Below are 14,832 nucleotides of genomic sequence, written 5' to 3'. Positions count from 1 at the left end.
CAGGCTGAGGTTGATGGTGGGATGGAAATTGTTGAAATAATGGTGGAATTCCTCAAGTGCTTCTTTTCCATGGGTCCAGATGATGATGATGTCATCAATATAGCACAAGTAGGGTAGGGGCGTTAGGGGACGAGAGCTGAGGAAGCGTTGTTTGAAGTCAGCCATAAAAATGTTGGCATACTGTGGGGCCATGCGGGTACCCATAGCAGTGCCGCTGGGTTGAAGGTATACATTGTCCCCAAATGTAAAATAGTTATGGGTAAGGACAAAGTCACAAAGTTCAGCCACCAGGTTAGCCGTGACATTATCGGGGATAGTGTTCTTGACGGCTTGTAGTCCATCTTTGTGTGGAATGTTGGTGTAGAGGGCTTCTACATCCATAGTGGCCAGGATGGTGTTGTCAGGAAGATCACCGATGGATTGTAGTTTCCTCAGGAAGTCAGTGGTGTCTCGAAGGTAGCTGGGAGTGCTGGTAGCGTAGGGCCTGAGGAGGGAGTCTACATAGCCAGACAATCCTGCTGTCAGGGTGCCAATGCCTGAGATGATGGGGCGACCAGGATTTCCAGGTTTATGGATCTTGGGTAGTAGATAGCCACTCCCAGTCCCGACCTGGGATATTCTAAGTAATTATGCAAGGTAACCTATTTCCCCTTGTTTTTTCCTCCTGCCCCCCCCCCCCCCCGACATTCTTGTTAAACCCTGGATTTGTGCTGGAAATGGCCCACCTTGATTATCATACACATTGTAAGGAGAGTGATCACTTTAGACAAGCTATTACCAGCAGGAGAGTGGGGTGGGAGGAGGTATTTTTTCATGCTTTGTGTGTATATAAAAAGATCTACACTTTCCACAGTATGCATCCAATGAAGTGAGCTGTTGCTCACGAAAGCTTATGCTCAAATAAATTGGTTAGTCTCTAAGGTGCCACAAGTACTCCTTTTCTTTTTGCGAATACAGACTAACATGGCTGTTACTCTGAAACCTGTCACAACTTTACTGCTGTTGTTCTGTCCTCTGGGAAGCAGCAAAAGTGACAAAAATCACTATCCGTTGAAACTGGGGGAGGAGGGAGGAGATGATCTTCTGGTCGGTCACCTCAGGCAGAGCAGGGATTTGAGCCTAGGTCCCCCATGTGCCAGCTACATGTCCTGACTACTATGTTTTTTCAGCTATTGTGGGATGGAACTCTACTGCAGGAGCTGTTCTACTTTGTATAAATTATTCATTGGGCCAGAGAGAGAAACAGATTCTATAACCCATTGGCTGGATCTGAAGGTAGGTTCAGATCCCTGTTCCAAAGCAGTCAGAGCAAGGGCTTGAACCTGGGTCTCCCACGCCCAGGTTCAGTGTCAAAACAAATATTTTGAAAATTCTCATGGGATGGGAAAACTGTTTCCCACTTGCTTCCAATAAGTAGTAGACAGGCAGTTGTGGCTACTAGGGGATGGGCTACCTAAGCAGCTGAAGAGGCTTAGGTGCCTTATTCCAGGACAGCTGGAAGATGCCAACTGTAGGAAGCTGCCTCTCTGTGGACTACGCCTCTGTCATCTCCCTTCCCCTTTCTGCTGCATTTCACTCCTGACTTGTTTAGGTGGCTCCCTTCTCAGCTTGCTGGCTTCTGAGAATCTCTTCCTCTCCCTATGCATTATACTAGAAGCCCGAATACCTAATTTAGGCCTGAAGATTTCACTATGAGCATGCTACCTCGGGGTAATGCATTGCAGTGCTGAGCGGACCAGTGACTAGGTACCTCTGAGGACCTGGATCTCCACTCTACAGGCCGTCAGCTCCCACTTCCTTCACCCCATCTCCCGTTCAGGCGTATCAAGCTCTGCTGGGGGAGAAGGTAGCAGCAGAAGTGTTGTAAAGAGTGCAGGTTGGTTCCATACTCACTCTCCTGCTGTAGAGGGACTGGGGTTGAGTTGCCGCAAGAGCTGTGCTAGCACCTAGGCTCCTAAACTAGCTTTAGCAACAAGCCTCACGTCTGCGTCTTCCTAGCTGAGGACTGGTGCCATTTGTAAGGGTGTGCCTCAGAAAAAGAGGCTGCAGGATCCCGCTATCTCCTCCTGGGTGACCTAAAGCTTCTCTCTCCAGCTGTAACACTTCCTGGTCAGGGAAGGGTCTTCAATCCCCTCTTCACCTTCTGGAGTGCTGCTGCTGGAGGGGTGGGTAGGAGGCAGATGGCAAGCCTGAAGTAATATTCCTGCAATCCAGGGTCCTTCCCTCCACTTACCAGACTGGCCAGTAACCTCTAACTCAGACATCCAGTAAATCTTTCAAGTCTTGTCTGTAATGCCTCTCAGCTGAGACTCAAAGATTCTATAAATGTTAATGTAGCATTGTGTAATACCCCCCAAAAGTACTGCCCTTTTTGAAAGATGGGGAAACTGTCTACATGGCTTTTGTAAAGGGAAATCATGCCATAAATGATTGCTTATTGGAGCAGCTAGTCCTGGAACCCGAAAGGGGAGAGGCAATGCTTGATTTAGTACAAAGTGAAGCACAGGATCTGGTCCAAGAGGTGAATATAGCTGAACTTCTTGGAAATAGCAATTATAATTAAATTTAAAATCTTTATAAGGGGGAAATATCAAAGAAGCCTACCATAGTAGCATTTAACTTCACAAAAATGAGGAAGCTAGTTAAACAGGAATTAAAAGAAATAGTGTCAAAAGTGAAATGCCTAAAAGCTCCATGGAAACTTTTTAAAAACCACCATAATAGAAGCTCAAATTAAATGTATACCCTAAATTAAAAAAACATAATAATAGGACCACAAAAGCGTGAACATACCTAAACAACAAAGTAAAAGAAGCAGTTAAAGGCACAAAGATATCCTTTAAAAATTGGAAGTCATAACTGACTGAGGAAAATAGAAAGGAGCATGAACTCTGGCAAATCACATGTATAAATGTAATTAGGCAGGCCAAAGAAGAGTTTTAAGAACAACTAACGAGACTCAAACTAACAGCAAAAAATGTTTTAAGTACATCATAAGCAGGAAACCAACCAAACAATCCGTGGGGCCACTGGATGATCAGGATGCTAAAGCAGCACTCAAGGAAGACAAGGCCATTATAGAGAAGCTAAATTCATTTTTTTCGTTGGTCTTCAATGCAGAGGATCATAGAATCATAGAATATCAGGGTTGGAAGGGACCCCAGAAGGTCATCTAGTCCAACCCCCTGCTTGAAGCAGGACCAATTCCCAGTTAAATCATCCCAGCCAGGGCTTTGTCAAGCCTGACCTTAAAAACCTCTAAGGAAGGAGATTCTACCACCTCCCTAGGTAACGCATTCCAGTGTTTCACCACCCTCTTAGTGAAAAAGTTTTTCCTAATGTCCAATCTAAACCTCCCCCACTGCAGCTTGAGACCATTACTCCTCGTTCTGTCATCTGCTACCATTGAGAACAGTCTAGAGCCATCCTCTTTGGAACCCCCTTTCAGGTAGTTGAAAGCAGCTATCAAATCCCCCCTCATTCTTCTCTTCTGCAGGCTAAACAATCCCAGCTCCCTCAGCCTCTCCTCATAAGTCATGTGTTCCAGACCCCTAATCATTTTTGTTGCCCTTCGCTGGACTCTCTCCAATTTATCCACATCCTTCTTGAAGTGTGGGGCCCAAAACTGGACACAGTACTCCAGATGAGGCCTCACCAATGTCGAATAGAGGGGAACGATCACGTCCCTCGATCTGCTTGCTATGCCCCTACTTATACATCCCAAAATGCCATTGGCCTTCTTGGCAACAAGGGCACACTGCTGACTCATATCCAGCTTCTCGTCCACTGTCACCCCTAGGTCCTTTTCCGCAGAACTGCTGCCTAGCCATTCGGTCCCTAGTCTGTAGCTGTGCATTGGGTTCTTCTGTCCTAAGTGCAGGACCCTGCACTTATCCTTATTGAACCTCATCAGATTTCTTTTGGCCCAATCCTCCAATTTGTCTAGGTCCTTCTGTATCCTATCCCTCCCCTCCAGCGTATCTACCACTCCTCCCAGTTTAGTATCATCTGCAAATTTGCTGAGAGTGCAATCCGCACCATCCTCCAGATCATTTATGAAGATATTGAACAAAACCGGCCCCAGGACCGACCCTTGGGGCACTCCACTTGATACCGGCTGCCAACTAGACATGGAGCCATTGATCACTATCAATGGATGTAAGGGAGAATCCCACACCTGAGCTAGTCTTTTTAGGTGACACATCTGAGAAGCTGTCCCAGGTTGAGGTGTCAATAGAGGAGGTTTGGGGAGAAATTTATATATTAAGCCGTAATAAATCACCACGACCAGATGGTATTCACCCAAGCGTTCTGAAAGAACTCAAATATGAAATTGCAGAACTACTAACTGGTATGTAACAAGGGTTCCAGAGCCAATCCTGCCGATTATGGGTAATAACACTTAACTTCAGTACCAGGCAAATTGGTTGAAATTATATTAAAGAACAGAATTATCAGATAGATGAATACGATTTTTTGGAAAGAGTCAACATCGGTTTTGCAAAGCGAAATCATGCCTCACCCGTCTACTAAATTATTTAGGGGGGGCAACAAACGGGTGAACAAGGGTGAGCCAGTGGATGTAGTGTACTTGGACTTTCAGAAAGCCTTTGACAAGGTCCCTCACCAAAGGCTCTTAAGCAAAGTATGCAGTCATAAGGAAGAAGAAGGAAGGTCTGCTCATGGATCAGTAACTGATTAAAGGACAGGAAATGAAGGGTAGGAATAAATGGCCATTTTTCACAATGGAGAGAGGTAAATAGTGGTGTTCCCCAGGGATCTGTACTGGGACCAGACCTGTTCAACATATTTATAAATTATCTGGAAAAAGGGTAAACAGGTGACAAAGTTTGCAGACTACATAAAATTACTGAGGATAGTTAAGTCTAAAGTAGACTGCTAGGAATTACAAAGGGATCTCACAAAAGGGGGGGGACTAGGCAACAAAATGGAAGATGAAATTCAATGTTGATAAATGCAAAGTAATAAAGCAAACATGATCCCATCTATACATATAAAATGATGGGGTCTAAATCAGTGACTCTCAACTTTTCAGACTACTGTATCTCTTTCAGGAGTCTGATTTGTCTTGTGTACCCCAAGTTTCATGTCACTTAAAAACTACTTGCTTACAAAATCAGACATAAAGACACAAAAGCGTCACAGTGTACTATTACTGAAAAATTGCTTACTTTCTCATTTTTCCATATAATTATAAAATAAATCAATTGAAATATAACTATTGTACTTACATTTGAGCATATAGTATATAGAGCAGTATAAACAAGTCATTGTATGAAATTTTACTTTGTATTCACTTCGCTGGTGCTTTTTATGTAGCCTGTTGTAAAACTAGGCAAATATCTAGATGAGCTGACGTACCCCCTGGAAGACCACTGCGTGCCCCCAGGGCTACATGTACCCTGATTGATAACTACTGATCTAAATTAGCTGTTACCATTCAAGAAAGAGATTGTGGAATCATTGTGGCTAGTTCCCTGATAACATGTGCTCAATGAGCAGTAGCAATGTAACAAAAAAGTAACAATGTTAGGAACCATTAGGTAAAGGATAAATAATAAGACAGTAAATATGATAATGCCACTATATAAACCCATGGTGTGTACACACCTTGAATATTGTGTACAGTTCTGGTTGCCCCATCTCAAAAAAGGTATATTAACATTGGAAAAGATACAGAGAAGGGCAACCAAAATTATTAGGGGTATGAAAAAGCCTCCATATGAGAGATTAAAAAGACTGGTATTGTTCAACTTGGAAAAGAGGCGACTAAGGGAGGATATGATAGAGGTCTATAAAACGATGAATGGTGTGAAGAACATGCATAAGGAAGTGTTATTTACCTCTTCACATAACACAAGAACCAGGGTTCATTGAATGAAATTAATAGGCAGCAGGTTTAAAATAAACATAAGGAAGTACTTCTTCACACAACACACATTCAACCAGTGGAACTCATTGCCAGCAGATGTTGTGAAGGCCAAAACTATAACTGGGAACAAAAAATAATTGGATAGGTTCATGGAGGATAGCTTCATCAATGGCTATTAGCTAAGAAGGTCGGGGATGCAACCACAAGCTTTGGGTGCCCCTAGCCTCTGACTGCCAGAAACTGGGAGTGAGCAATGGGGTGAATCACTCAAAAATTGCCCTGTTCTGTTCATTCCCTTTGAAGCACTTGTCATTGGCCACTATCAGAAGACACAGTATGGGCTAGGTGGAACATTGGTCTGACCCAGTATGGCCATGCTTATGAGCCAAAGAAACATTAGTCCTGGGACCAACCTACGTAAGCTCCCTATAAATAACTAGCAATCTATGAAAAATGCCAGATGAACTTTCTTGTGTGTGTGTGCGGGGAAGATGAAGAAAATTGCAGGAAATGATCTAAACATACGAAAACAGTTTAATGAGCCTCTTTTTTGTGTGTATATATATGAATCATGACAGTAAACTGCTGATTAGATTAGGCTAGAAGTATACACTACTACACATGGTCACATTTTTGGTGTAATTTCATTTTTGTCTCTAAGGAAGGGAAACTATCAGGTGCCTGTCAGACAGAGGATATTATGTATGATCTCATATCACCAGGTGGCTGAAATGAAGCTAAAAAAATATGAGGAAATCAACATGTGGAATCTCTATTGTTCCAGTCACGGAAATCTGTAAATCTACTAGGAAGGAAAGAGTAGTAAGATTGGAGATCCTCTTCTAAGCACTGAATATGTTGACTAAGAATTTGGCAGGTGAAAGAATAGCAAGAAATTGCAAGTTAATCCTTGTGTAGAAAACTTTTCATACCCTCGTGTTAGAGCTCTCAGCAATCAGTAGAAAGGAAAAAAGTGGTCTAGAGCAGGCAGTGTGGTTTTATAGTTTGAAAAGAGAACTCAGAACTAGAAATTCCTGGATTCTAATCCTTATTCTGCTGCAGATTTATTGTGCTACTTTAGGCAAGTCACTTAAGAGCAGTGTCTTCCTTCCCCCAACATATTTAAAATGAACTGACCGCCATGGTGATGATGATTTGGAAACTTCAGTAAAGCTAAGTCATTTATTAGATATGGAAAATAAACATGTAATTTATTAGATATACAAGTTCCAATTGAACTAAAGGAATAGGTCAGCTAATTCTGAGATCCACAACCCCATTGTGGTAATCTCTATTAAAAATATTCATCTAACTGCTGTACTCTGTCTGTTTTTCCTTTCTTGTCATCTTTGGTTTACCAGCTGTGTGTTTGCATTTCCAATAGATGCTGTGTTTTTTCCTATAAGGGAAAAACACAACTGTTAATTAAAACAGTAATGGGGAAGCTAATGTAGTGTGTTGATATTTACAGCCTTAGAAATTTGGTTTCCTATCCACCCATTCCTTGTGTAAAGGGTCATTTAAGGTCCATCTTCCTTCAAGGCCCTATCCAACCTTACTCCAGTACAAGGCTATGTTTACACTGAAATGCTTCTGTTGACCTAGCACTGTCTACACGGGGACTTAGGTTGGCTTAACTACATCACTCAGAGATGTGGATTTTTCACATTCCTGAGCAATGTAGCTGGATCAATCTAATTTTCTAGTGTAGACCAGCCTTAATTCTCTATTTTCCTCTCTTTCTGCTGCCCTCTTCACCCCAATCAACATAACTGATGCTCCCTTTGTGAATTTCTCTCATTCTTGCCTTGAGGCCTTATTCTGGACCTCCCTATAGACCAGAACTCCCCTCTCTTGCTCTGGCTGACTTCCACCTTCTTCTTCCATCCTGAAATCAAACTTCCTCAAAAACCTATAAATCCTAGTCCATCTTCACCTCCTTCATTTACTGAAAACAATGTGCACGTAAACAAAACTGAAAACTGTAACCCTTGGAACTAGCAAGATGTGCTTAATGTCACCATTTAATCATATTGTTTTTCACTATTTTCCTCCTGTTGTTGCCTGCTTACTAAACCATAAGCTCTCCAGGTGAAGGTCATTGTCTTTGTAGCTATTTATAAAGCACCTACCATGGTTGGAGCTTAATACATAAGAGATGGAATCCAAATATGGCAGCAGTACAATTGTGATGGGAATCAGGATATGAAAAGTAAAGTACTAATGGATAAATGAGGGGATTTTCTATGTAGTAATTTTGGGTCTTATCCAATTAAATGGCTCTCACTGACTTCAACTGGCATCAAATCAGATCCTTTATCCTTGGAGACAACCTCGTTTTCTTAATTTGTAGGCTGCCTACCATATAAACTGTGGGATCAGGTTAAAAGAACCAAAGCTGTATTGAATGGAAAACTTAAATTTCATATCTGCAAGAAAAGATGTACAGATGAATATATACATGTATAATTGAACATTAGTTCTTCCTAGTACCTGCCAAGTTATGTATATATTCAGAGTTCTTTCTCTCCTATAATGACTGGTACTGTTGCCAACACTCAAACCAGTACAAAGAATGCAGCACCCTGCGCTGTTCAGAGGTCAGGAATGTCATCATGGGCTGCACCAAACACACAGAACTTTCCCTCCTTTATAATCTCTCGGTGGTATTAAATCTAGTGTGTAACAGCACAATTGTTTCTGTGTTTCAGACACTGGACTATAATCCAACCAAATTCATTAGGCCAAAGGACCAGGCCCACAACAAAGGAGATGGTTTCTCTTAATAAACAGTTATGCTAATACTCAGTACATGCAGAAAGGCCATGACACCTCTTTGAGGTATTTAGGATTAAAAAGGAAAGTTTACGGAAGTGTGGCAGTGGTTCTTTCTTCCTCTTAGCATATGCACAACATGCCTCAGGTGGCACATGACCAGGATTCATCACCAAATTTGGTCCACTAGTTGGATCATTATCTTCCCTGGCCTGGGCTGGGTACTGATGGGGAGTGTGACGTAAACTGTTTAATACACTGTTTATGTCAGTACAAGTGCCTGTTGCTACTAGAAAGAATCTGTTAAACCTGAATAACATTGAGCAGGCAGAAAATAGAAATAACATCCATTAGTAGTTTTTAATCACGGTCACCTTGGGGATTTCATGTTACTGTTGTGACAGACCCAGACCAGTGGGATACAGGAGTCTGGATGAAGGCAAATATATTGGCCACTGGATGAACAGTTTTCTGTTCCCTGAGTGACCAGAGCAGGGGTTGCCCTAGAGCAATCAGGAACCTGCCAGAACCAATTAAGACAGGCAAGCTAATAAAGACACCTGGAGCCAATTAAGAACTTTCTAGATTCAATTATGGCAGGCAGGCTCATCAGGACACCTGGTTTAAAAAGGAGCTCCCATCAGTTAGTAAGGGGGGTGTGCCAGGAGTAGGAAGTGAGAAGGTATGCTGCTGGAGGAGTGAAGAGTTCAAGTGTGATCAGGCTTCAGGATGAAGCTCTTGTCGTGAGGATAAAGAAGGTGCTGGGGGGAAGGCAATGGGGAAGTAGCCCAGGGAGTTGTAGCTGTCATGCAGCTGATACAAGGAACATTGTGGATAGCTGCTATCCACAGGGCCCTGGGCTGGAACCTGGTGTAGAGGGTGGGCCTCGGTCCCCCCTTCCCCCAACTCCTGATTGGACACAGCAGGAGTTGAAGCTGGTCTCTGAGAAACACCAGAAGGGAAGGCCTAAACTGGAAAGGGATATGACCTGTCCCCGACCCACTAGGTGGGACACAGAGACTGCGGGGATTGTTCTCTGTTTCCTGCATGCTGGCCAGTGATGAGGTTAGCTGAGTGGGTGGCAGGTTTGAGCCACTAGTAAGAGTGGCCAAACTGAGGTCTGCCATGAATCTCTGAGGCAAGCAAATCCGCCAATAAGCACAGGACTCACTGAGGCAGAGGAGGAACTTTGTCACACTGTGCATTTAACTATTCTGCTTCTCAAATGGATGTGCTCTTCAGCTGTTTAACATCCATATCATTGTAGTGGTTCAACCATATCAGAAAATAGCTGGAGTTCCCCCACAGCTAACAAGTTATGCTATGGGAAATAATACTGTTGATTCTGTAGTTGGCACTATTCCCTCTGGGCTCGCACATAACCAATATCCCTGCACGGTATTGTACGGCTAGAACTGCTTGTCTTTCTCATGAGACGTAAAACCAAATTCCTGACCTGTGAGACTTGCTGCAGAAGCTGTATAGTTAACATCGGCATACTGGGTGAATTCTGTTTGGGATAATTACATTCTGCCCATGTGACTTCTTCATGCAGTGTCAATTGGATATAGTAGCCTTCATTTCATGTTCTAAACTGTTGTGTATAATGTTTTGTGCTAATGCTAAAAGAGTTCTTGAATATAGGTAGAAATCCTGTGGCATATTTCAGGATGGAAAACACTATATAAACAATAGACTAAATGACGAGTACAGACAAATCCTGCTATGTACTACAGAATTATTGGGGGAGGAACAAGTAACAAGCTAGATTAGAATATGACTGGGTATTGGGTGCATGCCCAAGAATATCAAGCAAGATAACAATAAACCTGTATCTGAAATATTTCTACTTTAATAAAGATAGCTCTGTATCTTGAGGACATCTGAAGTATTCTAAAACAATTATACAATATGCTGTTTATGGATGGGTTCTGCTTGTGATGCCTATTACCTATAATACTACCATATAACTTAGTTTATTGCACCCAAAATATCCTTATTAAATCTCTCCAGTAGTTTGAGATTATAAATAGTTTTCTTATATTACTCTAGCAGCAAAATTGTATTTCACAGTATTGCCTACAATATGGCTTGACAAATGGTCTCCTAGCCTCCTTTTTTTTAAACTTCAAGATCTCCTGTTTAGATAAACTGGAGAGATTTAAAGTAAACAGTGCATTCCATTCAGTAACCCAATTGAGAACTGGAGGCACATCCATTTTAATAAAGGATTCTGCTCTATTTCAATAAAAATTGGAATGTAAACATTCTTTTCAGCAAATTTCTGAAGTTAAATCTTGCTGTATAATACAACAAGAAAAGGAGTCTATCCCAAAAAAAAGTTACCTGTTCTAGTTAGTACTATCTAGTCACCTCTCTCCTTTCCTTTCCAACACAGACTACTCCTTCAGTTACTCACCCTTGGGCCCAAAGAGACGTAAATGGAAAGTGAGAAAATAATTGTATGGAACTTTCAAAAGCTGATTGGAGGGCAGAGAAAGAAGATCCACATTACTTTGATTTGTGTTGCGGTTTCACACCCCTTCCTGTATCATGTAGGAATAATGTTCTTGGCATTGGAAGATGCACACAATAAATGGACTTTAGGGGGAAATCCAATGTTTCATATAGTAGTCCTTTTACTAGTTTTTATCACACTTGTTCGCATTATATCATATGGGGTACCCTCTTGGAAGAAATCAGCTTAAAAATTGATTCTGCAATTCAGTCTGCAGATGCATTTTCCAAAGTCCTTCAGTCATTCTTATGGCTTTTTGCTGAACCCTCTCCATTTTTCCAGTAGTGGTTTCACCAATGCCACAGGCAGGGGTAATTAACCTTCCTATCGCTACTTGATATTCCCATTTATACATCTAAGGATCATATTAGACATTTTGACTATAGCATCACACCACAAATAAAGCCTGCTCTATAGAAATATAGATATGAAATATAGGATGATGCACTAATCACCACCAGTTTCAGAGTAACAGCTGTGTTAGTCTGTATTCGCAAAAAGAAAAGGAGTACTTGTGGCACCTTAGAGACTAACCAATTTATTTGAGCATAAGCTTTCGTAAGCTACAGCTCACTTCATTGAATGCATACTGTGGAAAGTGTAGAAGATCTTTTATACACACAAAATATGAAAAAATACCTCCCCCCACCCCACTCTCCTGCTGGCAAGAGCTTATCTAAAGTGATCACTCTCCTTACAATGTGCATGATAATCAAGGTGGGCCATTTCCAGCACAAATCCAGGGTTTAACAAGAACGTTTGAGGGGGAGGGGGTAGGAAAAAACAAGGGGAAATAGGTTACCTTGCATAATGACCTAGCCACTCCCAGTCTCTATTCAAGCCTAAGTTAATTGTATCCAATTTGCAAATGAATAGAAACGGTTGAATTGGAATTCATTTGCAAATTGGATACAATTAACTTAGCCACTCCCAGTCTCTATTCAAGCCTAAGTTATTATGCAAGGTAACAAGGTAACCTATTTCCCCTTGTTTTTTCCTCCCCCACCCCCACCCCCCATGTTCTTGTTAAACCCTGGATTTGTGCTGGAAATGGCCCACCTTGATTATCATGCACATTGTAAGGAGAGTGATCACTTTAGATACTCTCTTGCCAGCAGGAGAGTGGGGTGGGGGGAGGTATTTTTTCATGCTTTATGTGTACAAAAGATCTTCTACACTTTCCACAGTATGCATCCGATGAAGTGAGCTGTAGCTCATGAAAGCTTATGCTCAAATAAATTGATTAGTCTCTAAGGTGCCACAAGTACTCCTTTTCTAATCACCACCAGTAACTTGCAGCTCTCATTAATGTTTGAACAGTTTCAGTATTTTCAGTTCTTCTATATGGAGTACCATTCTTTATATGATTTATACAAAAACAACCCTCAAACAACCCTAAGTTAGAAACCCTGAATATTTTTATTTGTATTATGGAAGGGATGTTATGGTAATAGACAGGCATTGCAGATACCTTTACAAAAAATTAAAGTCAGTTTTCTGCTGGTTAGATAATCCTACCATTGCTGCTCTTTTATCTGAATTCACCATCTAGAATTAAACACTTTTCTGCATTCTGTGTTCTAGAGACTGAGATTCCTAGTAAGTTGGGTAGCTAAATATAAGAAGCACCCATGCCCTTTCTCACACTTCTCAATTCAGCATTCTCTTGTCAGTCACACAAAGCTCTGAAAATTGATCACTCAGGCTTTTAAAATACATGTCACAAACGTGTTTCTGTCTTATAGAGCTACAGGTTACATGTAGCCTTAACTTGCGTCAAATCTTTATGGCATTTTATATAAACAACAGGAGACACTATTGTATTGTTTCTTTTTCAAAGATACATCTCTTTCACTTGCATACTACTTTGTAAAAGACTGATTTATGTCTTATAGTGCATTCCTAATTATATGGAGCTTTTATATAATTGGAGTTTGGAAAGAAAGTATAAACAACATAGTAGCATAAATGCAAGTGTAATGCCAACAGACCCCCCTCGTCGGCGGGTGAGATCAACATAGTAGCATAAATGCAAGTGTAATGCCGACAGACCCCTGTCGTCAGCGGGTGGGGCCTCCTGGAGCTTAGTGCATGAACCTCTATTGCATGAGCTAAAAGCCAAATGCTTGTTAGCTAAGGCTTTAGAGCAAACTCATTAATTTCTCTCTAAGTGGTCTCGGTGCCACTAGATGGGACAGAACACCACACCCAGAAGGTGTATGGGTTACAAAAGGAGCACTCATTTTAATTGATGTATAATCTCTTCTTTCTCCCACTATATACATATTCTTCCACTCTTCTATGTGTGTGTCTCTCCCTTCCTACCTCTTCTGTTTATAACCTTGTCTCACTTTGAAAGTCTACACTTTGAAAGTCAATTTGGATTAAGATAGGATGTGAATTTAAAGCACAGTAGCTATTCCAGAATGACTCCATGTGTAGACAAGCCCGCATCCAGCATTAATTATCAGGAAGGAAAACAGTTGTTTGTGAACTTCAGATGAATAAAATAGGACGTCCCCTCTTAAATTAAGGGTTGATGCTGGGTGTCTATAAAAAAGTGGTAGATTTAGCTACAATTTTTTAGCAGTATGTCTAAAGAACTCATATGAATACTGTAGGATTTTATTCGAGACCTTTGAGAAAATGTATGTATCTGAAGCAGTTGGAAACAGTAAAGGGGAGTAGAGAAGTACCTGACTTCCCTGATAGATGTTTGAGTTCATTGAAAACAACCCTATGACTTGTTACATCAAATGCAACAATAGATCAAATACTAAAAAGAAAACCCTATTTTTTGTTTCTGAAATAAGGGAAAAGAATGTACCCCACACAAAATGGTACCTTGGGAAGAACAGAACTAAATGTCAATGAATGGATTGTCCTCTAAATCTCTCCTCTACCCCACATCTTCAGCTAATATTCCACAGCTAATGCTTAGCTATGCTTGTATGCTCCCTCTGCTACTCTCATGATTACAACTGAAGAAAAGAAAACCCAAGACATTAATGTGACAGCTGACATGGTTATATGCCTAAATATGTAAAAATAAAAAACCTCTCCTTTCTTGTTTTTGTCTTCTCCAGTCTTTCTGATGTGTTTACTTGTTGCATCATTCTAAGTTACAGTGGAGCAGAACTGGATTTTTTTATGTATGGGGAACCCCCCCACACACACACACGATGGCATTTAATCTTTAGTACAAGCTGACACATTCATACCAAGCAGCTACTGCATAAAAGAGCAATGTGACCATCAGTCTAAGGATCCTAGAAGACTGCATATCACCAGATCCACACTCAATCCAGCAGATTCTCTACTGCTTACGTGCACATTTGCAGCATTGTGTGCATAGGATTAACCCTACAACTGATGTTATTGTTAATAGAAATGGCATCTCTAATCCACTATGCACAGGGCTGAAAATGTGACGTCAGGCATTCAAACCTCTAGTGAGAATATGCAGCAATAATGCATACAAATCATATGGCTTCATTCCTGCTCTGACACTTATTTTCAGAATTTAACATTGACTGAGTTATATACTGTGTAAACTTTAGAATATCAGCCAGCTGTTCCTGTAATATAAAGTAAGACTTTTCTCCTGTTCATTTATTGCAGAGATTGTGTACAGAATGAACAATTG

At 41.1% G+C, this 14,832-nt stretch overlaps 1 long non-coding RNA gene across 1 annotated transcript; it reads left to right on the top strand.

Annotated features, from left to right (window-relative positions):
* Window positions 1-917: 917 nt before the first annotated feature.
* LOC142072592 (uncharacterized) lies at window positions 918-14,253 on the top strand. The gene is made up of 2 exons (XR_012669087.1): window positions 918-1,275; window positions 14,000-14,253. It is a non-coding gene; the product is annotated as an uncharacterized LOC142072592 (long non-coding RNA).
* Window positions 14,254-14,832: the final 579 nt, after the last annotated feature.

The sequence above is a fragment of the Caretta caretta genome, chromosome 6, assembly GCF_965140235.1.
Source record: "Caretta caretta isolate rCarCar2 chromosome 6, rCarCar1.hap1, whole genome shotgun sequence".
Classification (NCBI taxonomy): Eukaryota; Metazoa; Chordata; order Testudines; family Cheloniidae; genus Caretta; species Caretta caretta.
The sequence above is the reverse complement of the archived record's forward strand: the minus strand, read 5'-3'. Positions and strand labels throughout refer to the sequence as shown.